We start from the raw sequence: 19835 nt of genomic DNA, 5'->3' as shown, positions 1-19835 counted from the left end.
TGTTCTATTCCTGAGTGATAGAAATTGATGTTTGCTTGGTAATTGTTGTTAAACTGAATCTAGAATTTTTTTTATATTTGAAAGAGCTTTTATTTTTAAAATACACTCATAATAATAAGAATTTAGTGATAATTTTACAGTGTGCAAGCTATGAGGTCTAGTAAAAGAACATTGTGGTCTTTGAAATTGAAAAAAAAACTAGGTTTATGTGCTGCTATCATCTACTGTCTGGACCCTCTACAAGCTTCACTTTCCTAATCTATAAAAGGTAACAATAAATTCCCAGAAAGCTATTGGGAGTAATAAATTAGTTAAGGTAAGGTATATAAAGCATCTAGCAAGTCACATTGACTAAATAAATATCAGTTCCCTTCCCTCTTCTCCCAAGCCTCACTTATTTAAACAATATTCACTGAGTGCCCACAGTGGACTATTTCTTTAACATAGGTGACCTATGAATCAAGCAAATATAATAAACACATACTTCAGATCCTAGGTCAAAAATATGTGCGGGCTTTGGAGTGAGGGCATACAGTGGAGTGAAATAAAGAGTTCAGAAACAACTATATATATATATAGATATGCTGAGGCTGGGCGCGGCTGCTCCTGCCTGTAATCCCAGCACTTTGGGAGGCGAGGCCAGCAGATCACCTGAGGTCAGGAGTTTGAGACCAGCCTGGCAACATGGTGAAACCCCATCTCTACTAAAAATACAAAAATTAGTGGGGCATGGTGGCAGATGCCTGTAATCCCAGCTACTTGGGAGGCTGAGATAGGAGAATTGCTTGAACCCGGGAGGTGGAGGTTGCAGTAGCTGAGATCGCACCACTGCACTCCAACCTGGGCGATAGAGCTAGACTCCATCTCAAAAAAAATGTGTGTGTGTGTGTGTGTGTGTATAGTGTGTGTGTGTGTATATATATATAGTGTGTGTGTATATATATATGTATATAGTATGTATATATATGCTGCATCCTTGGGCCAACATTAGTGAAGTCCATATCAGTTAAAGGAATTTGTTGGATTTTGCCTGATTGGTTAAAAACAATTGTGATGACATGGTCAGAAATATCAAAGAAGTGCTAGTTTGGTGAAAAAGGTGAGAAGTTTGCCCCATAATATGTTGTATTTTAGATGCTAACATGTCTCCTCTCTGGGGATGTGCCTCAATACTTAGAAACCTGAACTGGGAGCTCAGAAGAAAGGTGAAAGTTGAGACTGGGTAGATAAGGAAAGCCAAATGAACCTACATATTTTATGCACCTTTTTTTGAATACCAAATTTTATATATATATATACACATATATATGTATATATAAAATTTGTATTATATATACACATACACACATTATATATACATGTATGTATAAATAAAAAATAAAATATATTTATATATGTAGACACACACACACCAAAATATATATCACAGTAAAAATATTAAAAAAGGTAAATCAAACAAAGCTCTTATATTTTAGAAAGTGATATAACTAAATTTCTGTTATAAACTTTTCTGTATATGTTATATTTCACACTTCAAATGTTTAGAAACAGACCCAACAGAGCTCCTATATTCAATAAGTTTATTTAAAAAAAACTAAAGGGGAGATAAGACCTATACATAAGTAACTTTAATTCTGTGTAGAAAATAATAAAAACCAACAAGAGATACATATAAAATGCTATAGTAATAGTTGAAGGGTAGATTCTAGGGTGGGGAATTGAGGAAGATAACTTTGCTCTGGACAAGAAAGAGAGATACAGTAAAATAGAAGATAAATTATTCAGATATATTTCACAAATAGTGTCTGTTTGGCTGAAGTGTAATATCTGTGGAGAGAAGTAATGGAAAATAAGTTTGGAATGATACATTGGTGCCCAACAGTAGGGATATTATCTTTCAAATTGAGGTTTTCAAATTTAAGCTACAGATTCAAACTTCAATAAAGAAGTTCTGGACATCATGCAGATAGATGTCGGAGATAAGGCAGAATCTCAACTGCTGTAGAAGAATATTTAAAACAGCTTTCCTTATGCACCTATGTTAAAGTAAAGCACTTGTTTGCTTCAGAGGAAATTTTCAGCATTTTATGTATGAGCACATATGCCCCTAAAACATTATTTGAGCACCTGCTCTAGCAAATATTGGTATTCTGTGTATCCAGAATCCATTTTCCTGCTTAAAATATCGTGACTTTCTTGGAGAATGATCTCTTTCTTGGAGAATAGATTGGTGGGAGAAGAGTGTCTAGTTCCTGGTACAGGAACTCCACCCACAAGTCTATGGAAGCTGAGGCAAGGATAACCTTTCCTTCCCTGCCCCCTAAGGAAGAGAAATCTATACAGAGAGATTCATGGAGGTATATAGAGAGGCAGGCATGAGTCCTAAGCTCAGCCAACAAAAAGTTCTCACTCCCCTAAATTTGAATCTGCAAGGGATGGAAAGAAGCATCAAGGCTTGGAGCTCATTTGCTATAGCAGAGAAATGCTGGTGGGGCCATTCCAGACATGACATGGTTCTTTGCTTCTGACTTCTGTTCCTTAGCCCTCTGAAATGCTCCTGGTTCCTGCATTTTGCCCAATTTCCTTTTGATTCTGCAAACCTCTTGATATCCTTTCAATTACCTCTTTTGTTTCCCTTCAAGTTAGCCTGAACTGGTGTCTATAATGAAACATAACTGATACCTCTAGCTTGTGAGAGATACTCTTCCATGGACAGTAGAGTGAACAAGAGAGAAGTCACTGACCTCACGAAATTATAAATGTTAAAGAGTATGGGGAATAAAGCACCCTCAATAATAAAAGAGAGGTCCACAACATTTCAATAAAAACCAAAAAGTGTTATAAAAAATTATCAGGAAGTGAATAATGCAGAGGAAACACTGCCACAAAATTTAACTTAGCAGAAAATGAATCAACTACCAAGGCATCCATTTTTAATTATTTTTATTCTTGCTAACAGTAGTAATAAACATCTGGAATTATTGGTACATAGGATGAAAGAGATCTTAGGGCTGTTTTTGTTCCCCTGTTGCATGTTACTGACTAGGAAGTTGAGGCCTGGGGAGGAGAAGTGTTCTCTGAATTCTCACATCCAGGAAGTGACAGAGTGAGACTTTGTGCGGTATTCTAACTCTGCATACCACCTCACACACCACAGCTGCTCTGGCTGGCGGCCACAACCCCTTTTGTGTGTATGAGCACACATTTAGTTTGCTTAATGTTTTTGATAGAGTCAGAAACATTTTTCTTACAAACATGTTTGTCCTTATAAACACATTACTGACTTTCTGTTCAGATAATGGTCACTTTTTATCTGAATAATGTATGAGCCTGGCTAAAGCTGGACAACGTTGTGTCCAGCAGCCAGTATGCTGACTTTCAAGTTAATTGCAACAACCACTTCTTTTTAGGTCCCTCGTTGGCTGCTCGTCAGATTTCTCTCTTCAATTCCAAGCGCATCTTATGTAAACAATAGTGTCTGTGATAGTGGATGTGATTGTGTGCTACCTGGATCTCCTAGCTGAAATCCTTCCAAGAATTTCCTTCAGTCAATGGGAGCCACCCCCCCTGAGGTTATGGCTCCAGGTGAAGATTAAACAGCTGTAGAAGTGTCATCCAAGATTGGCCAGTGAGTAGTATGAAGGCCTGCCCCTGCTTGTCCTGTTTCCTTGACACAGCTCCCAAGAGCCATCTCAGCTCCCAAGCACCCTAAAGGATTGGCTGAGGCCTTTATTGAGACTGCATTGCAGCCCAATTTCTCCCTCTCTCTAATTCTGCTGCCATCTCTCCCTTACAGATGCTGTTCCTGAGAGTCCTTCCTGGAGAGCCATCTGCACACAGATCTCAGTCTCAGAGTCTATTTCCCAATGAATCTAATCTGAGAGATCTCTTCATTTGCTGTTTTTTCCCTGTATTAAATAGTTACTTTGTTTTACTTTATTTTATTAAGTTCAGTGGTACATGTGCAGGTGTGTTATATAGGTAAATTGTGTGTCATGGGGGTTTGGTGTACAAATTATTTCGTCACCCAGGTAATAAGCATAGTACCTGATAAGTAGTTTTTCAGCCCTCTTCCTCCTTCTCACCCTTCACCCTCAAGTAGGCCCTGGTGTCTTTTGTTCCATTCTTTGTGTTCAAATGTTTAGCTCTCACAAGTGAGAACATGTGATATTTGGTTTTCTGTTCCTGTGTTAGTTCACTCAGGATAATGGCCCCCAGCTCCATCCATGTTGCTGCAAAGAACATGATCTTGTTTCTTTTTATGATTGCATATTATCCCATAGGGTATATGTGTCACATTTTCTTTATCCAGTCTACTGTTGATAGGCATTTAGGTTGATTCCATGTCTTTGCTCTTGTGAATAGTGCTGCAATGAACATATGCGTGTATGTGTCTTTATGACAGAACTATTTATATTCCTCCTGGCATATCCCCAGTAATAGGATTGCTGGGTCAAATAAGAATTCTGTTTTAAGTTATTTGAGAAATTGCCACACTGTTTTCCACAACTGCTGAACTAATTTATGTTCCCCCCAACAGTGTATAAGCATTCTCTTTTCTCTGCAACCTCACAAGCATCTGTTATTTTTTGACTTTTTAGTAATAGCCATTCTGACTGGTGTGAGATGGTATTTCATTGTGGTTTTGATTTTCATTTCTCTAATGATCAGTGATTTTAAGCATCTTTCATATGCTTGTTCACTGTATGTTTTCTTTTGAAAACTGTTTGTGTCTTTTGCCCACTTTTTAATGGAGGCTGTTTGTTTTTTGCTTGTTAATTTGAGTCCCTTATAGATTCTGGATATTAGACCTTTGTTGGATGCATAGTTTGAAAATATTTTCTCCCATTCTGTAAGTTGCCCTTTTTACTCTATTTGTTTCTTTTGCTGTCCTCATCCACTCTTAATTCTATGATAATTTCTGATGGCCAAATAATGTTTTACTTTCTTTAAGATTGCTATTTGTTGCTAAGAACATCAGAGATAAGATCCTAAATCTTTAGACTTGTTTCTTGAAGTAAGCAGAAAACAGTGGCTAGTGTGCACAAAATTCACATTTCCTAGAGATGTAAAGAGCCTTAGAAGCTGTCCCCTCTTCAAATACTTCCTGATGGTTTTGTGTGTGCTGTGAGCTCTGGTGGGCATTTTCACCTTTGTTGTTTCTCATAATTACCCTGTTAACATTTAGGTTATTATCCTAGTTTTATAGTTGATAAAACCAAGGCCCAAATATGTGAAGTGACTTATCAAGGATTAAACAGATGAAGTGTCATCATTTTCTACTAAATGATAACCTGTGATTTATGAATCAGATTTCCCATTTTATAGATGGTAAAACTAAGGCTCAGATACAGATACTAAGTGATAGAACCAGGATACCGATTCACTCTTTTGCTGGCCTACAAACCCTTTATACTCTATTCTTACCTCCCCATCATGTTCTACCTTTTTTCAGATGAGAAAACTAAGGCAAAAAAAAAAAGAAATCTCAAATGTTTTTTCCCACGTCATATAGCTAGACTGGTGGTGTTGAGTCTAGGCTCCAGATTTTCTATCTCCCACTCCACACCACCACCTAGCTGTCCTGCTCAGCATGCTCAGAATCTGTAGGACTCCAGCTGCCTTTTCCAAACCTGGTCGGTGCAATGGCATTCTCACTTTGACTGCAAAGCTCCTCACCAAATATAAAACTGAAAATGTAGGCCACCTGTCCATGTGATTGTATTTCATAACTTAGAGCTAAAAATAGCTCTCAGCTTGCTTGGCCTGTATATAACATATTAAAAGCTCAAATTCAAATTCACTCGCATCTTGGATTAATGTTAAGATTATGGCTTTCCAGACTTCTTTCTCTCACATTCTATCTCACACAGCAGGGAATGGATTGTGCTTGTCCACATTATTTTCTATGTGAATTACTGAGCTCTTATTTTCAAAGATGAATTTCATGACCTTATGCTCTTTGCTGTACCTGCAGAATTCATTTTGGAGGGCACAGACTCTAGAACCAGACAGCAGGGTAAGGCTGGATATCTGTGGCCAAGGCATGAAAACTTTGTCTTGATTTCTTCATCTGTGAAATGGAGATGAAATCATACATATTTCCTGAGGCTGTTTTGAGAAGTAAACAAACTAATTCATGGCCAGTGTTTAGCTAAAATCTGGACACACACACAGAGTGGACAAATAGGATAATTAAAAGCAAAAATCAACAAAATAAAAAATCACCACCACATAGCATGACCAATTTGTCCTAGTTTGCCTGGAACAATCTGTTTTCTCACTGAAAGCCCCAAATCTCAGGAAATTTCTTAATTCTGGGCAAATTGGAACGGTTGTTTATTCACCACCAATGAAACAAACAAAAGGTTCTGAGTAATTCATTTATTCAAGAAGTGTTTATTTATAACTAATAAATTCTAGATAGTGTGATGGTATTTTAAAGGTAAACATGACAAAAATGTATCCTCATGGAACACTCAAGCTAATGAGAGAGAATTATGAAAATGGGCAAATTGTATATGTGCTGTCCTGAAAACTGGCATGAAATGGACAAAGAGTGTAACTCTGAGATGCATTGTATTCAGTGGGACACAATCCAGGAATTTCATGGATTACACACTTCTGTCTAATGCTACTTTTTTTTTTCCCCAAGCAAAATGCTATGGGGAGTTTACAGGGTTACATATGAAAAAGCTTTCCATAAGCAGGTAAGTTAAACAGCTTGCTGTTACATTACTACAGTACTTCTCAGCATCTTTAATAGCCTGCTGAACACTTAAATCTCAGATGGGGATGTTTTAAGTATTATTTCTGAACTTTTAGACTTTTCAACAACATAGAATTTTTTAAAAACTCATGTGATGGTACCAATATTCCGCAGGGCTTTGACAGAAGGAAAATCTAAGTGGTATTAGGCATTGAACACAGAAAGCTCAAAGTAGGAAGAAAAGTGCCAAACCCCAACTCCTCATAAATAGAGACAGAAGTCATGCTTCAGTCATCAGAGCCAGAGCTGTGGTTCTTAACCGTTTTTCTTTTGGTTCATGAACCTTGTTTCAGAATTTAATGAGCACATGGATGCATAGAGGATAAGAAGCTTCAATCAAGAGCCTTGAAATTCACAGAGCATGCTGAAGAGATGCTAAGTCTTCTTAGGAATTGAAAAATCTTCTCTAAGTGAATTTTGATCCTTCCTATCAGCAGAGATGGAAAGAACCTGCAGACTGAAATAAATACTAACACAAGAAAGAAATTCCGCGTGTGGACTAGCATGGGATAATAGTGTAGAATGCATAGAAGCAGGACTTAGATGAAATATAGTAGTCACTTTCATATATGGAGTGCTTACTATTACATGCTTTATCTTATTTAATCAAGAGATATTTATCCTGGTATTTAGGCTGTGGCTTCTGAAATCAGACTTCTTGGTTTTGAATATTGTTTTTGCCATTTACTGGTGATGCAACCTGGAAGAAATTACTAAAATACCTCTAAGTCTTGTAATTCCCATCTCTAAAGTAGCAATCATAAGACAGTAGTATCTTTTTCATCAGGCTTGTAGAGGTTACATGACATAATTGCTGCAGGCTGATTTCTAACTCATAGTAAAGCTCAGTAAATATTACCTAATGTTTTTCATATTATTATTAGGTGGATATTATTCTTAGCATTTTCATTTCATGGAAGAGGTAACTGAGAACAGGAGTGATCTATAGCAAACTCTTCCTATCAACCCCATTTAGGGGTTCATTATTGGGGAGAAACAGGAAAGCAGTGTCATATATTTCAGCCTCATTTTTCTCTCAGAAGAAATTATATTAATAAAATAATGTTCTTGGTCTCTTTCTAAATTATTTTTCTCTGAGTCATCCTTTATGCAAGTGATATTTATAACTTTGTGAATCACACCCACACTTGTGTGGGTTCTCTCCTTGGGTCATATGTATTTTTAGTGTGTCTTTATATTTTGGGTACACGGGGAGATGTTCTTTATAACAGATATGTAACTTAAGATACTCTCTTCTGATTTAGGAGGGACCCTCATATCCCAGGACCTGCTGAAGTCATTCCGAACAGGTTTAAGTTGCCTCTGGTCTGTCCTCTGTCCCACCTACACAGCACAAGTAAAAAGGAGAGAGAGAAGCCACTGAAACAAAAACATTCTGTATTTTAAAGTCAGAAGCAAATGTCTTTATTTCCTTTTTCTTTTTTTTTTTTGAGATGGAGTCTTGCCTTGTTGCCCAGGCTGGAGTGCAGTGGCGCGATCTCAGCTCACTGCAAGCTCTGCCTCCCGGGTTCACGCCATTCTCCTGCCTCAGCCTCCCAAGTAGCTGGGACTACAGGCGCCCGCCACCACGCCCGGCTAATTTTTATATTTTTGTAAAGAGAGGGTTTCACCCTGTTAGCCAGGATGTTCTCGATCTCCTGACCTCATGATCCACCCGCCTCGGCCTCCCAAAGTGCTCGGATTACAGGTGTGAGCCACCGCCCCCGGCCTCCTTTTTCTTTTTTAAAGATTTTGATAAGAACACAACATGAAATCCATCCTCTTCATAAATTTGTAACTGCACAATACAGTATTGTTAACTATAGGTAAAATGTTGTATAGCAGATCTTGCATAACTGAATTTTTTTTTATCTGATCTTTGACAAACCTGAGAAAAACAAGCAATGGGGAAAGGATTCCCTATTTAATAAATGGTGCTGGGAAAACTGGCTAGCCATATGTAGAAAGCTGAAACTGGATCCCTTCCTTACACCTTATACAAAAATCAATTCAAGATGGATTAAAGATTTAAACGTTAGACCTAAAACCATAAAAACCCTAGAAGAAAACCTAGGCATTACCATTCAGGACATAGGCATGGGCAAGGACTTCATGTCCAAAACACCAAAAGCAATGGCAACAAAAGCCAAAATTGACAAATGAGATCTAATTAAACTAAAGAGCTTCTGCACAGCAAAAGAAACTACCATCAGACTGAACAGGCAACCTACAACGTGGGAGAAAATTTTTGCAACCTAGTCATCTGACAAAGGGCTAATATCCAGAATCTACAATGAACTCAAACAAATTTACAAGAATAAAACAAACAACCCCATCAAAAAGTGGGTGAAGGACATGAACAGACACTTCTCAAAAGAAGACATTTATGCAGCCAAAAAACACATGAAAAAATGCTCATCACTGGCCATCAGAGAAATGCAAATCAAAACCACTATGAGATATCATCTCACACCAGTTAGAATGGCAATCATTAAAAAGTCAGGAAACAACAGGTGCTGGAGAGGATGTGGAGAAATAGGAACACTTTTTTTTTTTTTTTTTTTTTTTTTTTGGAGGCAGGATCTCACTCTGTCCCCCAGGCTGAAGTGCAGTGGTGCTATCATAGCTCACTGTAACCTCGAACTCCTGGGCTAAAGCAATCCTTCCACCTCAGCTTCCCAAAGAGCTAGGATTTCACGTGTGAGCCACTGCAACTGGCCTCATAATGGAAACTTTATACCCTTTGAGCAACTCAGCATTGCCCCCTCCCCCTGCCCCTAACAACCACCATTCACTGTCTGTTTCTATGAGTTTGGCTATTTTAGATACTTTATAAAAGTGGAATCAAGTAGTATTTGTCCTTCTGTGATTGGCTTGTTTCACTGAGCGTAATGTCCTTCAGGTTCATCCATGTTGTTGCATATGGCAGAGTTTTCTTCTTCTTAAAGGCAGACAGTATTCTACACAGGTTTGAGCTTCTTCTGATTTCTTCTCTGTCCAGCCTATGTGACAGAGCAAGAGAAAGAGAAAGAGAAAGGGAGAGGGAGAGGAAAACAGAGAGGAGCCAAAGAAACATAAATGTTCTGTGATTATTTTTAAGTCAGGAATGAATGTTTTTATTTATTTTTAAATAAAACAGAAAAACACCTCTAAAACTCTTGGAAGGTTCATGATCATCTGCCGACCTGTGTTTGTTTCATTCATGAAGTATTTAACTCAGTCCACATCCAACAGAAATATTTAAAGGGCACTCCAGAATGTGTATAACTCTGCCACGAGAGGGCTAGTTTGACTTGGCCAGACGGTCACTTGAATTCCATCATTCATTGATTGATAGGCTTATTATTTCAATATACATTTGTGAGGCACCTGCTATAAGCTAGACCCTAGCAAGCATATTGACTGCCTCATAGTATACATACTGGTGGTTGGATATGGAAGTTGAATTTTATTCTCTAGGCAGTCACAGATGTCATTTTGTCATTTCTGTCTTTCCCTCTCCATCCTGCTCTGCCATTTCTCTGGTGCTCCATGCCACAGGAGGCTCACTTTATAAACTAGATGATCTGGACTCCCTTTCCTTGTGGCTTCATGGATTTGGCCAGTTGGTGATCAAAAGGCAGGAGGAAAGAGATGCTGAGGTCTTTATTCCCTCAACTCCCTGCTTGCTGAGCTGGAGATTGGTAGTAGCTGCATTTTTCTATTGAAATTCACACCCCTGCCAGGCTTCCCCTTTCTTATGGCTACCTTTTGCTGCATGAGAAATAATGTTATTTCTACATAGACAGTTATAATTATTTGAGCTTCTTTATATCACATATAAGTCTACCCAGATTGGAAATAAGAGTTTCTATCAGCATGTGATTTAAATTATAGGATAAGTATTATTTAACTGTTGCTTTTTTGTTACAAGAAATATTAACCCTAAAATGGAAACTTAATTGTGAATTCCTTATTTTTTAACTGTTTGTTTACTTCATGATTTTAGTCATTTTAGTCATTTTAGATATAGTTGAAGGCACTTAATATTAGTAATAAGGTCAAATGTATAACTGTAAATAATAATAATATGTTTTAAAATCTTCTTTTTAATTGAATAATAATTGCATATATTTATGGGGCAAAATGTGATGTTTTGATATATGTTTACAATATGGAGTGATTAAATCAGGCTCACACATCTAGCACCTCACATACTTACTACTTTTGTGGTAAAAATATTTAAAATGGACTTAATTTTAAAATATGAAATGCATTATTGTTTATTATAGTCACCATTCTGCACAATAGTTCACTAAATCTTATTCCTCTTGTTTAACTGAAACTTTTTACCCTTTGATCAATGTCTCCCCTTTCACCATTCACCTCCCTCCCTCCTCAAACTCTGATAACCTTCATTCTACTGTCTACTTGTATGAATTTAACTTTGTTTTTTAGATTCCACATATAAGTGATCATATGATATTTGTCTTTCTTTGCCTGGCTTATTTCATTTAACATGATGCCCTTCAGGTTTATCCAGGTTGTCACAAATAATAGGATTTCTCCTCCTCTTAAGGTTGAATAGTATTCCATTGTGTATATAATTATCAAAAAGATGAGTGATAATGTGTTGGCGAGGGTATAAAAAGGGAACCATGGTGCGCTGTTGGTGAGAATGTAAGATAATTTGTATAACCTTGTGGAAACAGTATGGGAGTTCCTCAGAACACTAAAAATAGAATTACCACATAACAATAGGTTTTTAATTATATATTTACTATGCTGAGTCCTGCCATTTGTGAGTCAGTCATTTTCTTTCCAATGGGTTTCAGTGACTGTCTCCCCATCTTAAGTATCGTGATCACATATCTGTTTACATTCATTGATCTCCTCATCCCCCTGCCCCATGCGTAATTACAGAAGGACTATTATGTATGTGCTTCCAACCTCACTGTGGTGTCCACCTTCAGTTAGGATCATCATTCTCCTGTCTTCACAGCTCAGATGCAGCCCTTTCGTGGACACAGACAAAATTACATTCCTATTTTGCCATAGTCATTCCTACCCTGTACTCTCTGTCCATAGCCTAAAGAATAGGGAAGGTCAAAGTGCCCTTAGGAAAGTTCTTGTGAAAGCAAAATCTCAATTAAGTTTGCAGCTTTCTGAGCACATAACAATCAGAGTGCACTTTATTTCACTTTTCCATATCTGCAATGGCACATCCTTCAATATTCACACACCATTTCTTCAACAGCAGGGGACAGCAGGAGAAGGTCGCATTTGCCAAGCATTGACTCTGGTCAGGCATTTTTAGTTTCATTTAATTTTTATAAAATCTGTATTAAATTCCTGCTATAATTCTGATTATTTAAATGTAGAAGTTAAAATTTAAAGGGACCAAATACCTTGCTAAACAGCTGATAGACGCAGATTCAACATCCAAACTTGCTGTCTGACTTCAAAGTGTATTTTTTTGAAAACTGTATTCTTCTAGTTTTTCTTTTTTGAGGGTGAGCTTTTGTTTATTTTAAAAATTTTTATTTTTAATTATTATGTACCCATTATTATGGGTACATAACAATATATATTTTTGATATTTTGATACAGGCATACAATGTGTAATGATCAAATCAGTATAATTGGGGTATCCATCATTTCAAGCACTTATCATTTCTTTGGTCATTGCCATCTGACAGTATTAGTTCTTGAGATTAGGAACAGTCTGGTTCATCTCTCCATCTCTAGCATCTAGCTGGATGAAGAAGATGGTGAGTAAGTGTTGGAATGGGTGTGTGCAGTCAAATACCAGTTTTGGCAGTATCAGTTCTCAGTTGAAAGGTTTTAGAGCATTCACTTTGCATGATCTACTGATATCTGCCAAGGCACATATCTGTGGCTGCTTTTGTTGACGTATTTCTGTAGTGTAAGCAAACCCTGAATTTAGAAAAATGCCTGAGAGATGAAGGAAACCCCAACAGAATTTGCTATTGGATTTTTCTCTTTCTGGATGGCATGGATAAACTTCATTCAATGGACTGTCATGGCTGAGTGGAACCTATGTTGAAGTATTACTTTCATGTCTGCTGTCTTATTTATCTTGGAATGACTTAGTCAGTTTTGTTGGAGGAAAAAACAGTTGTTTCTTGTCTGTCATTTGAAGTGGACTCTATAAGGTATTCCATCTGTTTTTTTTTTTGAGAGAAATGCTTTTTACTCAAATAATTATGTGGCATGAGTGCTCATATATTTATTGAGTGTCAAACACTGTTGTAAAATGGTAAGCTCTTGATAATTTCTGGTGGTAAGTGTCACGATTGATTGCTTGCATTTTGTATGCTAGGCAGAGTAATGATAATTCAGAGATGAAGCTAACCTGGTAGACTGAGGTTGAATCAGTCTTCAACAAAGGCCTCCACTTTGCAGGGATGAAAAACACAGGTTCATAAAGTTGAGTTTGTTATACTCCACGGTTTATTTCACTCTACGTTTATTGGTCTCTGTCCCTCTTATCCTATTATTTAACTATTTTTCTCCCTTAATATTAATCTCCAACTCTTCCCCCATTTCCTTTGTTGCAAAAGCATTAAGTCTAATATATTTAGATGTATGTGTTTCCATGGAAACGATATTTTACAAATATTCTTAAATATTTTACAATATTTTAAAAATATTGAATATTCTTAAAATTTACATAAATGATGTGCTATAGATCTCATTCTTTTTTCATAGACTTTTTACTCAAGAGTTCGCTTTAGAGATCTATCCATGTGCTATACGTAATTATAGTTAATTGTGTCAGACTACAGCATAACATTTTATGGTTTAAAAATGATAGTGCTATTGATATAAAACTTATATGCCATAAAAATCATGCTTCAAAATGTAAAATTGGTGGTTATTATTATATTTACAGAGTTATGCAACCATCACCACTATCTAATTTTAGAATATTTCTATCACCTAAAAATAAATCCCATTGGCAATCACTTTCCATTCCATTCTCCCCTCTTCCAATTCCCTGGAAAGCACAAATCTACCTTCTTCTGTCTTCATGTTGTAGCATGTGCCAATAGTTCATTCCTTTGTATAGCTGAATAATATTCAATTCTATGTATATACCACATTTTGGCTATTCATTCATCAGCTGATAGACATTTTTTCCCACTTTTGGCTATTATGCTTCTATGAACGTTTATTTACAAGAGTTTGTTATGAACATACATTTCAATTCTTTTGGGTATATATTTAGGATTGGAGTTAGTGGGTTTTATGGTAACTTTATGCTTACCTTTTGAGAAGATATTTTACAGCACTATTTAAAAATTCTACCAGATATGAATGAGGGCTCCAACATCTTCAAATCATCACCAACCCTTGCTTTTGTCTGTCTTTTTGATTTTAGCCATTCTAGTAGATCTGAAATGATATCTTATGGTAGTAAGTTTTGAAATCAGGAACTCTAAGTCCTTCAACTTTTTCAAAATTATTTTGGCTATTCTGGATTCCTTGCATTTCTAAATAAATTTTAGGATTAGCTCGACAATTTCTTTAAAAGGAAAAGCAGCTAGGATTTTGCTGGACATTGTGTTGTATCTGTAGATCATTTGGGGGAATATTTACATGTCTGCCCTTAGCCTTTACTTCCCAGTTGTACAGAACCTGGTTGTACTTCCTGGTTGTACAGTAAGTCAAGGTCAGCCAGAGATAAGAGATTAGGGAGTTCTCAGGTTATCCTGATTATGGACACAATCCTGCATATGTGCATGGACTTCTGAACAACACTCATCTTCTCCAATTTTTCCTCAACCCCACTACTGCCATCTTGATAGAATCAGTTCTGGATATATTAGTTGGGGTTCTCCAGAGAACCAATAAGATGCATCTATGTCTATCTATCTATCTATCTATCTGTCTATCTATCCATTTATTTACATATTACTGAAAGGTATTGGCTTATGTGACTGTGGAGACTGAGAAGTTCAATGACGTGCTGTCCACAAGCTGAAGATAGAGGAAACCTTGTGGTGTGATTCAGAGGCCTGAGAGCCAGAGAGCCAATGGTATATGTTCCTGTACAGGTCTGAAGGCCTGAGAGCCAGGAGTGCCCAGGGAAGGAGAAGATCTGTTTCCCAGCTCAAGCAATCAGGCAGAGTGTGAATTCAAGCTTCTTCACCTTTTTGCCCTATTTAGGTCCTTAACAGATTGGATCATGCTCACTCATATTAGGAAGGGCCATCTGCTTTACTCTATTCAATTCAAATGCTAATCTCTTCTGGAAACACCCTCACAAACACACCCAGAAATAATGTTTAACCAGTGATCTGGGCATGCTGTGGCCCAAGTTACATAAAATTTACCATCACAAGTTTGCCACTTGTGAACCTGACACCCATAAACATCTCCTTAAACCAGGCTTGATCTCATTAAAGACAATAACAAGGACATAATCCACCTAACATTATACAACTATCCCACAAGCAACTGAAGATGCACTAATCCCTTCCCCAGAAGGTGAGGTAAAGTCCTTGAATGATGTTTACTCTTTTCCTTGATATCCCATAACTTAAAAACAATGATATAAAATTAACAATAGTTAAATTCTGATAAAGTCAATGTATCTTATGTTTCATGATAAGGTAATAAGAGAGGAAAGAAAACAAACACGCACACAAATATATATTTATAACAAACTAAGAAATACTCATGACAAATACAGTCTTTTTTTTATAACTGATAACATGTCATAGCTGGCATTTATAACTACCTTCTTTTACAGGCTATTTTATATTCCCTGTATCTCCAGCAAGTACTTCAGATGTTCATGATTCTTTGCCTGAAGAGGTGACCCAAACTTTCATTCCTAAAGGGTCTGGACCATTCATAGTTCTGGCTGAATTGGGTCATTGTAGTTTTCCATTGACCTTGATCACAGGGTATGATAATATTAAGAGATGCCCAAAGGGATCTCTTTATTCCAGATATACTCTTCTTTTCCTCCATTATACAGTAGTAGTCCAGTTTCCTTTTAGTAGTCCAGATTAATCACCCAGGCAGCACTGTAACTCATTTATTTGCCCATTGATTAAGAGGTATGAGAAATCCAAAGTGGCTGAGTGGAATTCTTAACTTCCAGTTCAATGAGTTCATTGTTGTGTGACATGCTTTCCTCCCTCTGGACTAAGACCTCTAAGCTAGTGCAGGGTAAGATTACAAGCAAAAGAAGCAAAATGTTTGTTAATGGGTCACTAGGGATTATTGTGAGAGGTGTCACTCCCATTTCCACCACTTGATTACTGGAACTATGTATCCTGGCCATGAGAGAAACAACATATATTGGATGTTGAACCTTGTCCCAGTCATGTAAGTTATTGACACCTAGCTCATGCTGTAAATGAGTCTTCAAAAGGCCATTTCACCATTCTATCAAGCCAGCTGCTTCAAGATGGTGGTTAACAAGACCAGTGAATTCCATGAGCATGAGCCCATTGCCACATTTCTTTTGCTGTGAGGTGAATTCCTTGGTCAGACAGCATGCTATTTGGAAGGCCGTGATGGCAGATAAGGCATTTTGTAAGTCCATGAATAGTAGTTTTGGCAGAAGCATTGCCTGCAGTGAAAGCCAATTTGTATCTAGGGTAAGTGTCTATTCCAGTAAGAACAAATTACTGCCCCTTCCATGATTGAATTGGTCTAATGTTATCAACTTGCTACAAGGTAACTGACTGATCACCCTGGAGAGTGATATCATCTTGGGGACTTAGTGTTGGTCTTTACCATTGGTAGGTCAGGCACTCAGTGATGGATATATCAGGTTGGCCTTGGTAAGTGAAGGTCCATGTTGTTGAGTCCATGCATATCCTCCATCCCTGCCACCATGGCCACTTTGTTCATGAGCTTATTGAGTAGTGACAGGGGTGGCTGGAGGAAGGGGCTGACCAGTATCCAGAAATTATATCATCCCATCTACTTGATTATTAAAAGGCCCTGCTGCAGTCATTCTTTGCTGAGTATTCACATGGGAGACAAATATCTTCAGATTTTTTTTTGCCCATTTAGAGAGGTGTGCCCACCTACCTCTTCCCCAAATTTCCTTAGAATCAATTTTCCAATCATGTTCTTTTCAAGCTCCTAACCATCCAGCCAAACCACTGGTTACATCCCATTGTACAGAAAGGTCTGTAATCTGGGCCTGAGTCTATGTTTCCTTTGTCAACTGTTTATAGGGAACTCTATAATATCGTAGGTACGGGCTGGTAGAGAGAAGTCAGTGTGGTAGGAATAAAAACCATGTGCATTTGGGCCACTTCTTCATGTAACTTACTGATACCTTCAGGGCCTGCCTGGGCCCAATCACGTATATACCACTTCCATTTGATGATGGAGTACTACTGTATATACCCAATGTTATGGCTTGGTTGGTCAAATGACACTCAATTCATGATAAGCAGCTCAGCTCACATTGCATGGTAATTTGGTGACCCATGGTTAAGTGCTCAGTCTCTACTAAGGCCCAATGTCAGGACAATCAGTTTCTTAAAAAGAGAGTTGTTATTGGCAATGAATGACAGGGATTTTCTCCCAAATCCTAAGGGCCTGCTTTGCAATTTACCTATAGGCGCCAGCCAAAGGCTCTAAACAGCATCCCTATCTGCTGCTGACACTTCAAGCACTGTTGAATTTGCTAGGTCATATGGCCCAAGTGACAGAACAACTTGCATTCAGCCTGGATCTGTTGCAGAACCTTCTTTTATTCTGGAACCCTACTCAAAATTAGCAGCTTTTCCAGCCACTCAGTAAATGTACTGGAATAAAACACCCAAATGAGGAATATGTTATTCCCCATGCCAAAGAGGCCCACTAGGTGTTGTGCCATACTTTTGGTTGTAGGAGGGGACAGATACAACAGCTTTTCCTTCATCTTAGAAGAGATGTCTCAACATGCCCCATACCACTGGCTCCCTGGAATTTTCACTAGGTAAAGGGCATTTGAAGTTCTGTCAGATTTGTTTCCCACCCACTAGCATGCAAATGTCCTACCAATAAGTTTAGAGTCATTGCTACTTGCTCTCTAGGTCTAATCAGCATAATGTCATCAATGTAATGGGCAAGTGTGATATTGTGTGTAAAGGAAAGGTAATCAAGGTCTCTGATAACTAAATTATGACATAGGACTGGAGAGCTGATATAGCCCTGAGGTAGGATAGTGAAAGTGTCTTGCTGGCCTTGCCAGCTGAAAGCAACTGCTCCTGATGAGCCTTATTAATAGAGACGGAAAAAAAGACATCTGCCAGATCAATAGCTACATGCCAACTACCAGGGGAAATGTTTTTTCAAGTAATAAAACCACATCTGGTACAGTAGCTGCAATTAGAGTCACCACCTAGTTAAGTTTGCCATAATCCACTCTCATTCTCCAAGATCCATCTGTATTCTGCACAAGCCCAAAAGAAGTGAATGAGGGCGTGGTGGAAATCACCACCCCTGCATCCTTCAAGTCCTTGATCATGGCACTAATCTCTAAAATCCATCCTGGATGCTTTTGGTTTACTATTTTCCTAGATAGAGGCAGTTCTAGTGGCTTCTACTTGATCTTTTCCACGATTGTAGCTCTAAATTATGGTCAGGGAACTAACATTGAGATTCTGCTAGCTGCTATCAATTCCAACTACACATTCCAGAACTGGGGAAATGACAACTGGATGTGTTTGGGGACACATTGGGCCCACTGTGAGACAAAACTGAGCTAAAGCTCCATTGATCACCTGATCTCCATAACCCTTTACTCTGACTGATGTGACACACTGATGTTTTTGTTCTTCCAGAATTAGTACAATTTCACAGTTACCCTGGTAAAAGGAAATAGGTCCCTGTGGGGAAGGCTGGAAGACAGATTAACAGTACAAATTTTGGGTAGTATATCAGGATTCTTTCTCAAGGGAACCTGTCTTCCTCTTCTTTCAAGAATTTCTAGGCAAGTAATTCTAGGCAAGTAAACTGGATTTAATCTGGGAATTGATCGAGGGACCATGACTACATTTTTATGATTGAGGTTAGACTTTTGTTCACTTGACCTAGAACTTTTCTGCTTGTAAATATCAAGTAAAACTTAGCAGGATTCCTGTCTATTTCACCTCTAGAAACATTATGAACAACTTTTGTTAACACAATAGATCTATGAATAAGACTATTCTGACTTCTGCTTTAACTCTGCTGTCCATTCTGGTAACCTCACTCACTTTGGCTTTGGTGGCTGAATACCACCACTCGGTACCTGCCATCCAGAATGTAATTATTCCCATTACATTTATGTTTCTGAATGGCTGACGTTTCGACTCACAGGTCTAACCTACAGAGAAGAGCAACCATGAAGCTATTCAAAGATGCTGGGGCTCCCCTCCCAAGTTAATTTTCTTTCAATATTGATGAAAGGTGCCAGACTCTTCTAGTGTGAGAGATTAGTTCTTAAACGACAAGTTTATTCTAATACTCCAGTCTCCCTATGCCTTTGAATCAATCATGTCTTCTACATTAAACCAAGGCAGGTCAGGCATTTCTAATTCACTCACTGTGAGCCCCCTTTGGTCCATGTTTTATCCAACCATCCGAAGTGTTATAGCCCTTCTAATTCTTTGAGCTGCAATCTTCTGTAATGCAGAATCTTTGATTAGTGACCCCATATCAATAAATTTGGTCTGATCCAACAGTATGTTGCTTCCATCATTATGCTAGACCCTTAGAATCTATTGCCATATGTGTTTACTGGATTCTTGTTTGTGTAAATTAGAAAACTCAATTAGATCTTTGGAGCATAGAACAACTTCTCATGGGTCACACTTTGTACCTTATCTTTAAGAGTCTCTTGGGTCTTGAGTCTACTTATAGGTCTAGATGTAAAGAGATAGTGGAGCAGGGCTCTGTAAAGCATCAGCATTGTCTTGCATAGCAGTTGCCTCAGGGGAGGTCATTATAGTTTTCTCAGTCAATACAGAGTTAATCTCCTCAAAGATGGGTGAAATGGCTGATATCACTCGGAGGAGAGAGATGATATCACTGGGGTGGGGGATGACATTGCCACTGGGGACAG

General features: G+C 37.9%; 1 protein-coding gene across 2 annotated transcripts in view; it reads left to right on the top strand.

Moving 5' to 3' along the window:
* The window catches only part of LPXN (leupaxin), an 84442-nt gene extending 76589 nt beyond the window's left edge, over nucleotides 1-7853 (top strand). For both annotated transcript variants that reach the window (XR_010113352.1, XR_010113353.1), the window contains exons 10-11: nucleotides 3411-3628; nucleotides 3797-7853. The gene's annotated coding sequence lies outside the window, so the exon portion shown is untranslated. The remainder of the gene's footprint in view (nucleotides 1-3410; nucleotides 3629-3796) is intronic.
* Nucleotides 7854-19835: the final 11982 nt, after the last annotated feature.

Source organism: Pan paniscus, chromosome 9 (assembly GCF_029289425.2).
Source record: "Pan paniscus chromosome 9, NHGRI_mPanPan1-v2.0_pri, whole genome shotgun sequence".
In the NCBI taxonomy this organism is placed as follows: Eukaryota; Metazoa; Chordata; class Mammalia; order Primates; family Hominidae; genus Pan; species Pan paniscus.
The sequence above is the reverse complement of the archived record's forward strand: the minus strand, read 5'-3'. Positions and strand labels throughout refer to the sequence as shown.